This window comes from Falco rusticolus, chromosome Z (assembly GCF_015220075.1).
Source record: "Falco rusticolus isolate bFalRus1 chromosome Z, bFalRus1.pri, whole genome shotgun sequence".
In the NCBI taxonomy this organism is placed as follows: Eukaryota; Metazoa; Chordata; class Aves; order Falconiformes; family Falconidae; genus Falco; species Falco rusticolus.
In genome coordinates, this window is record NC_051210.1 from 24,947,045 (window position 1) to 24,958,270 (window position 11,226).

Below are 11,226 nucleotides of genomic sequence, written 5' to 3' on the forward strand. Positions count from 1 at the left end.
GCATTCTTTTCTCTGCTACTTAAAAAACTAATGAAGGGAGGATAGCGTTAGATGCTTAAGCGTTAGCCTTCCAGCCTTTAAATGTCTTCATCATGGCCTTATTATGTTTTCTTAACCATGACCACTATCATTACTAGCATTTTTTCTGAGAATCTGTCTAATATAATTGGGTAGTGATTTGTAGTTTGAAGTGGGCGAGCAAGAGGAAGTTAAAAGCTGTCCCTCAGCAACAAAATAAAGACTGCAAGTGTGGAAGGGAAAAAGAAAACTGGTAAATTTCTAGAAATTAAAATAACAATGTCACCACCAGTTTTGTGGCTGCTTTTCAGGCCATATTCCCACTGAAGTCAGTGAACTGAAGTCAAATACCTTTTTTTTTTTTTTTTTTACAGCAGTATTATTCAGTGCCGAAGTATATCAGTCATTCTAAAAGTCTGAAGACATATGCTGTTCTTTTTCTTTAGCTACTCATAAAATTTTGTATTGTGGCTTTTATAATTTTTACCTAGTAAATTTGAGAACATTTGATAAAGCGTTAGGGATCATTGTTAGCAGTACTTTCAGGAAAGAAAAACATTTCATCTCCTAAATACTTGTATAAAATAGTGTAGGATTACACAAAACATGAGACTAGATCTGTGCAGCAACAGTGGATGGACTGCGGGAGACTGAAATGGCTGCAAAGTAAATATTTTACATAAACATGAGCAGTCTTTGCTTGCCAGCTGTCAGCATTTTCAGATTGCAGAATAGCAGTCATTTCGGCAGAGTTTTTAGGAAGGATGTGAAGGAGGACAAGGCAGAAGCTTTACAGATTTAGATCGGTAGCATTGCAGAAGCACTATTGTACAAGGAGGCATCTTGGTGCTGGAGACAGAAGTCTCTGGCACTGCACCCTAGTGCACTTTACAAGTATTTGCTGCTGCATTTTGTCTTGCAAAATATTTGATCTCAAAAGTCATACTGTTTTAAGTCTTAAGTCTGTTCTGTTTTAAGCCTTTTTTAAGTCATACTGTTTTAAGGAGAGCTGCCTGAGTTTGGAGTTCTGGCTTAGTCCCCTTAGCATACTTCTTTCTTTTGGTATCTGGAAGCAGATGGTTTGTGCACAAAGAACCTCAAAGGTGCCTTTATTGCTGCATGTTACCATCACAGACTCAGTGTGCATCATTATGGGATAATATTCTCCAACAGGTGGTCACAATATACTGCTTTTAAACTGTCGAAACCATGCTCTGAATGTGTTTGAGAACTGAACTAGCATTTCTTGAAGACAAGGAAGGATTATGAACTTGTCCTCGTTTTGGCCAGGATAATTTTCTCCCTAGTAGCTGGTACAGTGGTACAGTGCTGTGTTTTGGATTTGGTATTAGAATAATGTCGATAACATGCTGATGTTTTAGTAGTTGCTAAGTAGTCTTTACCCTAACTCAAGGACTTTCCAGTTTCCCATGCTCTGCCAGCGAGCAGGTGCACAAGAAGCCGGGAGGGAGCAGAGCCTTCTCGATCTCACCTCAAACACTGGCATGCTGACCCCAGCCTCATCTCTAAGGAGCTTGGTTTCATTCCCTTCACCCTTCAAATCTAGTTTAAAGCTCTGTCAATGAGCCCTGCTAACTCCTGATCTCCTTCATCTTGCTGTGTTTCTGAAATGGATTTTGTGTATGTGTTTATTCCACAGTGCTATAATTTCCATATTTTCAGAAGAGGCCTTACTCATTTGCATAACAGCGGGATCCTGAAATGGAAATCTAGGGCAGACAGAGGGCAAAATCAGGTATCATCTTGATTTCCCTACTGATTGGATAGTTTTTTCTACGCATTTTCCTTAATGCCAAAACTAACAATAGGCAATAATTTCATTGGGTGTCAAACAAACGAGGTTTTGCCTGGTCAGTCTGCCTCTGAAATAAGGATGATGTCTGCCAGCTGTATGTGTCTCAAAGACTGGATTAGTCATAGAGAATTTGGGTTTTTCCTCTAAAGTAAGTGACTTTGCCAATAATCTTTAATGGATTTTAATTTTTTTGATTTACCAAGTCATCTAAGTTAGTCAGCAAAGTCAGATTCTAATTCTGGTGAATCTCTGAAAGAATTACCATCTGTGGTTTGCAGTTCTGTAAGCAAATGGTAACCATGTAACAGCAAACATGCAACCACAGATAACACATGTGAAATTTGGTCTTCAAGAGATTTCAAAACCTCAGACATATGCACAACATACCCTTTGACAAGGTGCTTTTACAATCTGCTGCAAACTCAGTGTAATAGTTCCACAGTTTGCCTGCAAAGTCACTGAACAAAACCCACTGCTGCACCAAATTAAACAACAGGCACCAGAAACTAGTGCTGAATCCTCATCTGGAAAACATGCAATGGCCACAGGCCACATCATACCAATTCATACTCATTTATGAAAGCACAGAATCATCAGGAATAGAAAGAAACTGAGAAGACTCTTTAAAATTTGTTTTGCATATGAAAATCAGCATTTTAAACACAATGATGTAACATGAAAACATGTGGGGCAGTTGCATTTTCCTGCACAATAAACTTTGAAAAGAAGTTCCTGTTTTCTGTTTTACTATCAAGGTAACAGAATAAGTTACTAGAGCAAACCCAAAAAGGTCCTTACTAATGCTTCAGCACTGGTAAATCCTAAGTTCTTGCATACTTTGACTGAGAAAAATGTAGTTCACAATAAATTTGTGATCAAGCATGAGTTTAGTATTTGCTTGAAACAAGAATATAAGTATGTTTCAATGTGAGAAGCTATAAGCTTGAATTAGCTCTGTGCAGTTTTGGCATGTTGATTACAGTATTAAGAATGGAAATGTAAGAGACCTACTTTGTAATGAGTTTTGTTACACAGTAGTGAGCAATATTATTCGGTTTTGCTTTTAACTGTTGCTGCCAGTGTACTCACAGAAACAGTTTATGGGATTGGTGTGTGGTTAGGTTCCTGTGCTCCCTACTGCTTACACCACAGTTTATGCCTCAGCATGCATTCCCATTTGACTTAGTGAATCTTCTTTCCACCCACAGGATCATTCTTGCTTGGAGGACCTAGCAGTCCATACCTCCCTTTTAGCCCTTCCTTGAATTAGGATTGCTCAAAACAATCACATTTTTCCACCTCCGGTCTACTGTATTTCAGCTTTTTCCATGACTCGATTTGGACTAAATTAATCTCCTGTTAAGGTTGAATTCATGTTTGGTTTTGTTTTTTGGTTTGTGGGTTTGTTTTTTTTTTTTTACAGCAGTGTTTACCCTGGGCTAGTGTTTGTAAATTGGATCTGCACAGGCACCAGTACTTCCTTTTTTTTTTTTTTTTTTTTTTTTTTCCAGCTAAACAGCTTGATCCAATTTCATACCACTCTAGCTAAAGTACACCAGGATGATAGTTCGTTGCAGCGGTCAGCTGCTGTCTGACAGTTTGATCCTATTCCAAGTTACAATGCAGGGAGTTTTGAATTGATGCTGTACTTTCGTTTCCTTTTATTCTCTTATGCACCACTGGCAATGTCATGTGCATCAACACTGTGTACAAGAGTGATGGGTTGCCAGTAAAAGAGGCTTTCTAAATGACACCATTTCAGTTGTCAATATATGAACCACTTGTGAATTTTTGTAGTCATTTTAGACATTATAGAATAGAAATAGTTTAAGAAATTTTGACATTAAAATATATACAAAGTATGTAGCAATTTACAAACTCACATACACTTAAATATGCACTGCTTTGTTAAGTCAGGGGTATAAAACAAGTTATTTGATATAAGCCCCTTTCTTTGCTCTTTAGGTCTGGGAGAGGACAAAACCTTTTCCTGCTTCTGTGACATCTGGGACAGAATGTTTCATCCTCTGTTTCGTTCTTATTTGTATCACTCAAGTACTGACTGGTTAACTGGGTCTGCACTTATGGAAATACCATACCACAAGTATTCCATTGTGTACAATGGGTGCCAAAAGAGAGGAAACAGTTCTTTTTTCCTCCCTGTTGAAAATCACATTCATCACTGCTTCAGAGTAACCTGTAGAGCAGGGATGCTGCAAGTCCTTGACAGGTTTTTAACTCAAGATTATTTTCAATTATTAATCCAATTATTTTATTACGCTTTTTCTGGGCAAATCTCATAATCTTTACCTTCATAGGTAAAAGCAATAAAATGAGGCTTACTTTAACAAGTAAAGCAACAGTGTTGGTCCTATAGGAGTTATAGTAGACTATACCAGCATTTCTACAAGAAATGACAGGTCATGCTCATCTAGAGTTTCATACACACAATCCAAAAGGCATATTTTTAGAGATATATAACATTCTGTTAAAGACTTTTGAGGTCTGTCCCTAGCATTATGACAAATTATGTCACCTGTTCCTGGAAGCCATTTTGAACTCATATCATTCCAATGTGTTGGGGTTTTTTATTATTTCTGAATACTTTCTTTTCTAGCAGATGCCTGATACCTATTTTCCTCCTAATTACTTCAGAACAAGATAATTTCAGAGGCATACGTTTAGAGGTGCATAAATTAATTCTTCAGAGCATCAACTTCTGCAACATTATCTTTAAGCCTCACCTAAAAGAGAACCAGCACTCTGGGAAGGGGATGGGAAGAGAAACCAGGGTTTTCTCTTTGATGTTTTGTGGTTCTTTTGACATTTTTATTCTTTAGTGCTTAAAAAAACTAAAATGTAGTACTGCTGGTGCCTGTTAGCATTATTTATGATGATAATGTAACATCAGCTAGAACGAAAACTGAAGACTGAAAAATGTGTCACTGAAGGTGTGCACTTAAATTAGCTTTAATACCAAAATATTCTTCTGTTCGGGCCTTCTTTTTCTGTAAGCCAAAACCATGTTTTCCCACATTTTTTTTCAGGAAAGGAAATTTGAAATTAAAAGTGGTGATGGAATCTTGCCCAGAGCTGAACATAGGTATGAGATGCTTAAGCCCAGGTAAATGAAGATGTCCTTCTACCTATTGTTCAATACAAAAATTCAATAGCTTGTTTAAAGTTGATTCTCCTTTCTGCATCCATGGATTTTTACCTCTACCATTCACCTTCTCATAACATCCCAGAGAAAAAAAAGGGCTGTGACAGTGATTGCTGGGAGGAAATACCAAGAAGGTTAGGAGGAAAAAAAATATCTCATAATAAACTGAGTACAATTTCTCTTTGGTATGAGGCAATTTAGAAACTGATCATGGAATCTGGAAAACATGATTGGATACAAATTCATCCTGTGCACTGGTATGTGTTTCCAAGTGTTGCATCCAGTGAGTGATGTAGGTGATATAATGATTCATGGTGAAATGTGCCAAATTTAACTGTATCTTTCACATTCCTTTCTCACATTATTATTATTTTGTATGTGACTGTAATATTCTTTTCATTGCATCTATGCCCATTTTTTGCTGCTTATATGTGGAAGTGTTTTCCCATGTAAAATGAAATTATTATTTTTTTTAATAGAGTACACATGAAAATACAAAATGTTTATTTTTGCTTACTGCAGCTTTGTTGTTGCCATTGATCTGGTTGGTCTTAGAAAAGAATTCAGATAAATTGTCCTTATATTTGTAATGAAATGAAAAAAACTGAACCAAATTCAGCTATGCATTAACTGCGTTGATTTCAGTCTGCTTCTTTAGTTTGTTTTGGTGTGCTGTGTCCAGGCAATGCACTGTGTATTTATGCACTAGACAAATAAGTCTTTGCAGGTGTAGGAGAGAGATCAGACTGTCTTTATCAGAAACAGTTGTGTGGTGAGCATCATCAAGAAAAGGAAGAAATCATTGTGCTGAAGTGTGTAAAACGTTTTTGCTGCAGGCAATGAAAATGAAAGACAGGCAGCACATACCTATTACATCTCTTGTAAAAGTGACAGAAAGTTAAATGCTTTCTATTAACCCTTCAGTTATTACCATGTTTCTGAGCACTCAGACATGTATGAGGTGAAAGTATTTTTGAGAGCAGAAGTGAACTCTCAGGAAAAATGGAAGGCGTAAGAGAGGGGGAACATGGGTATCTTATTTTTCTTTTGCTGTCCTCTGACCTTCACATCTTTCCACTATACAGTTAGAGTGCAGCAATTGTCAATATTGGATTTTCTTATAAGGTTCCTGAAAATGCAATGCGTTCTGGATTTGAAAAGTAGGTCTTATTAGTTTGGGGTAATATAGTATATATATATGTTGGGAGAAGGGTTCGCCGGAGTCAAGAAGTCGCTCAATATGAGTTATGCATCTTGCTCAACTTTATTAGTTTCTAACACAACTTATATAGAACCGATACACATGCATATTCGTAAAGCAAAAATATAATTGGTTAGTAGTCTCTAAGCGCACGCGGTTCTCACACCCCTAATTATCATGACTAAATAAGCATTCTATCCATGTAGCTAATTGTGTTGCTGTGCTTCAGCCTTGTAGTTTGTTACTCCCTATTTTCCCATACCGGTCCCTATCTTTCTTGGCCCTGCACCTGCTTTCCCAGAGCTGTAGCTTGTTACAGCCACGGCCTGTTGGCACAACATAATTACTTGGTCTCAGGATTCAAGAATAGCTCAAGGCTACCTTTCTTGTTAACTTCAGCACAGCAACTTCAGTACAGTTCTGATTACAGGCCTGTTCTAATACCAGGCCTGGACTGTGCAGATCTTCAGAGATTCTAAGGCCACGCTTCTGCAGCCATTCTTCTACATATATATATATAATATAGTATATTTCAGAAATAGTAAAAAGAAGCAAAATATAATTTTCATATTAATCCTGATATAAATTATATCATCCTCAGCTTTGGATAGGTGGAGGGTCATTGGTCATGCTGCTGTAAAGGTGGAGAGGAAAGCATTGCTTTAATCTGTTGTCTTTCTTGTACGGAGGAGCCCAGAGCTGAATGCAGTACTTCAGATGAGATCTCACCAGCACAGAGTAGAGGGCCTTGTCCTGCTGGCCACCCTTTTTTCTATGCAGCCGATGATACAGTCAGCTTTCTGGGCTGTGAGCACACATTGCCGGTTCATGTCTAGTTTTTCATCCATCAAGATTCCCAAGTCCTTCTCCACAGGGCTGCTGTCAGTCTCTTCACCCCCTGGCCTGTATTGATACCAGGGATTGTCCCAACCCAGGTGCAGGACTTTGTCCTTGGCCTTCTTGAACCTTATGAGGTTTACATGGGCCCACTTCTTGAGCCTGTCCAGGTCCCTCTCAACGACATGCTATCCCTCAGGTGTGTCAACTGCACCACTCAGCTTGGTGTCATCTGCAAACTTGCTAAGGATGCACTCAATCACACTGTCTATGTCGACAATGAAGATATTAAACAGTGTTGTCCCAATGTGAGCCCCTGAGGGACACCCCTTGTCACTGATCTCCATCCAGACATTGAGCCATTGGCTGCTACTCTCTGGATACAATCATCCAGCCAATTCCTCATCCACCAAACTGTCCATTCATCAAATCCATATCTATCCATTTTAGAAAGGATACTGTGGGGGTGGACACAGCTGTTCTCACTACTGCCAGCTCCTGGAAACAGGAAACAGAATACACCAGCAACAACAGAAACAGCCATACCTGAAAACACTGACAAATGGCATCATCCAGCGTGGGAGGACTTGTGCCTGTTGCGGTCATCACCGCTCTGACCTCAACGCTCAGTACTGTGTCTCACCAGCTTATTAACAGAAAATTGTTTGCAGGGAAGGTCTCATAAGGCAAGTTACAACAAAAACCACCCAGACCCATAATAAAGGCTTTGAAGAATACCAAAGGGCCATAAAAAAAGTCATTCAGTGGTCCCTTCCGAATCACATGCACACACACACACACACACAGATGTACAAACACATCTAGCATTAGAGGGTCTTGTATTGACAAAATGCTATGTTTTTCTTTCTTTAAGATGAAATACAGATTAAATGACTTGCTGAGTTCAGCAGTTTCAGGTTGCTAACTATAAAGTGCTCTGCTTTTAAAAACAAAACAAATCTAGGAACCATGCTGCTTTTTTTGTGCCCCTCTTCCTCCCTTTTTTGTTTTCATAGCAGGTGCTGGAAAATAAACTCTTTTCCCCTGTCAATACTGAAGTTGCTACTTAATGCTACTGTCTGGCAATAATTTAACTTTAAAAAAATTCAACAAAAAACCCCAGCAACAGCAAAACCCAACAACTTTCTGCTGTAATTCCAGAGACTTTCACATGTTCATTTAACCTCCAAGTACAGAAGGAGTAATTACCATTAGGAAGGAAAAAAAAAAATCCACTCCTATTTTAATTAAAGAGATGCTATGTTTTTGCTGGAAATTATTTCAAGAGTTTGAATTAGATATGAAATTAATTTCTTTAGTAAAACCTATAAAAAATTATACCATTAATGTGAATACCTAAAAAGGAGGAAAACAATTTTTTTTGTTTGTTCTAAAACTTTGTTGAGAACTGAAATGTGTCTGGTTTCCCATATTACTAATGGTTGTTTTCAGATGTAACTCGCAGGTGCTGTAATGTGAGATCTACAGCAAAGCTTCCCCTTAATCTCATGCCACCACCAGCTGGAAATTTCTAGTTATTTTCTTTTTAGGCTTTATCTTGCAGAGGACATGAGCTCTTGTCATTGTTTTGTCCTTTCAGAAATAAAGTTCGCCAAAATATCTGGCATAACATTTGAAATTTTGAGACACTGTTTGCTTATTTACAAAAGCTAGCCAAGCTTTTATTTATGGTTTAGAGATGGTTTAATGGTAAGCGCAGCAGAGGTGTCCCCACCAGGCCTCTGAGGAGCGCTCAGCAGTGACAGCTCTTTTGCCTCATAAATCAAACTCCTTAGCAGCCACTGCAGTTCATTTTTCCCCACATGAGAGTCTTCAGTCTGAAGCTGCTTTGTGCAATGACATGAACTGTCAGACAAACCTGGACTCTGACCCAGATGGTGTCTGTGTCCTTGCAGTAATGAATCCAGTGCATGTCACCTCAGTGCTTTTCTTGTCTGCCTACTTCATTGCTCTTGCCAATAACCTCTCAAAGCCCTGTGTGTTTGGCAGCTCTCACTACTCCACTGGACACCTGCAAGTTCCAGACAATCATCCTCTGTGTAGGAAGGAGTGAGGGAAAATCTGTGCTGCACGTACAACAGGTCCCACACAGCATGGGAAGTATTAAATTTCCTTCTTGAAAACTGTAGGCAGTTACATCCATACTTATCAGTTGCAAACCCTAATAGAAAAGCTAGCATGCTTTTGGTTTATTAGTGGTTAGAACACTGCAGAAAGGCCAGTGGGATACAATAATCCAGTAGCCAAGTGCACTTCTGAGATACTGTCATTCCAGTTTTAAACATAGGAGAACTGAGTTATAGAAGAAACCCTTTCCCCAAACCCATATACTGAATTTTGACAGAATCAGAATTAAAACATCCTAGTGATGTGAATAAGTTGTAAATAATATGGTCAAGTTTGTACTCATAAACCAATATTCATTTTAGTGCATAAATAAGCTTGTAATTGTATAGCAACAAAGGGGTTAAAATGTCTGAAAGATCATATAGACTGTTCTGGCAAGAAAGTTGCAAATCTCTGAAAGGGGAGCTGTCTTCCCTATCTGCAAAGCAAGCTGCCCTACCAAGGAGATAACGGGACGGCAGGATGGCCTTGAGTAAAATTGACAAGGAGTATTGTAAAAACCCTGGGAAAGATTTCTACAAGTCTGCCAACTCATCACTTTTGAGAACTAAGGTGAAAAGTACACCATGAGGAAGACCTACGGCCTTCCTCCCATAGACCACTGCCCACATTCTAAAGACCCCGGCCCACAATTTTTGGGAGAATCTGCGCAAGCATGAAGGACTGATAAGCTAAGGTAGGACTGAAGCGAGGGTAGGCGGGTTCAGGTGATGAATATGTATAGGCGTTAATGGAATATTCATTGTTTCATTATATAAATATAAGATAATCTGCCCCTCTGGGTGTGTACGATTGGTGGAAGGATCCCCCGTACACCCGGCGCCGACAATAAAGAATACTTAATCACTAAGAAATTCTGAAGACGTTCTTTGAAACACTAGTCTTCATTCTCTCAAGTGTTGCTGCTCACTTTTATCTGCATCTTTTCTCCTTTCCACACTGCTGCAGATTTTCTTGGCTTTGTGCTCCTTATTGCTTATTCTTTGTCCCAAAGGTGCAAAAATGTGCTTTGTCCCTTCAATTATTGCCTCTCCTTCCTCCAGGTCCCTTACCTCCCACCTTGGATCAATTGACTCATTCCTATTTCCAGACTTCAGCACAATCAAAACTAATTATTATTGTACAGCTCCCTGTATGTTTTGGGCTGAAATTGTGACTTACTAGTAATGGTACATCTGAACTGACAGAGAAAACCAAAATACTTCACAAGCTGAAGGAAGATGATTAATTTTTAAATGGATCCCCATTTCATCCTGTCCAGATTGTTAGATCATATTTTTTCTACATTTTCTTTTCCAAGCTGGAGGTACTCTTGTTTAAACGCTTTTGTCCTCCTTTGTGGGGTAGGTGGTTTTTTTTTTTCCTTTTAAAAAAATTGTCTTAAAAACCAAAAAATCTATTGATGTCACTTAAAGGATAGTTTGAATCTCTTGAACAGGCATTGAAAAGCTTGTAGTGCAAAATGCTGGCTTTCACACTGCTAACATATGACATCCCATCCTTTCTAATGATTTCTGGTAATGGGAGTCCTAGGTGGCACAGAATAAACCTGCGATGCCAGAAACCTATTAACTAAGGACTTTTAACTCCAAAACAGTGCAATTGTTGAACTATTGAGAGCTAATGTAATATGTCTTGTGTTCAAAACTTGTGTGTGACTGATCAGCCTCTGGATGGCTTGTTCCACTAATGTTCTTGTCTAAAATCACACCTTGCTTTAAACGACTCCGATGGGCATGCTGGTAAATGGTAAAGCTGTACCTACCTCGTGGTACTTAGTAGTACACATTTTGATCAAATGCAGGAAATACATGATCTACAAAAAACTAAACCAAATGTTTCTTACAGGTCCAGCTGAAGTGCACCTTGGATCAGTGAGACACGTCTGCGTGTCTCAGGATACCAAACCAGTGTCTTGAAGCACAGGGTATTGGTTGCTGTTTCCAAAAAAAGCTTCCAGACTTGATTGACAAGACTTCATAGGATCTCTAAACTAAATGAGGGCTTTAAATGGTAATTTTCATGTGAGCAGTTGGGCAACTT

General features: G+C 38.7%; 1 long non-coding RNA gene across 1 annotated transcript; it reads right to left on the reverse strand.

The window, feature by feature from the left end:
- Nucleotides 1–1,142: 1,142 nt before the first annotated feature.
- On the reverse strand, nt 1,143–9,841 carry LOC119141568. The gene is made up of 3 exons (XR_005101960.1): nt 9,732–9,841; nt 8,605–8,611; nt 1,143–1,153 (listed from the first exon to the last, which is right to left on the reverse strand). It is a non-coding gene; the product is annotated as an uncharacterized LOC119141568 (long non-coding RNA).
- Nucleotides 9,842–11,226: the final 1,385 nt, after the last annotated feature.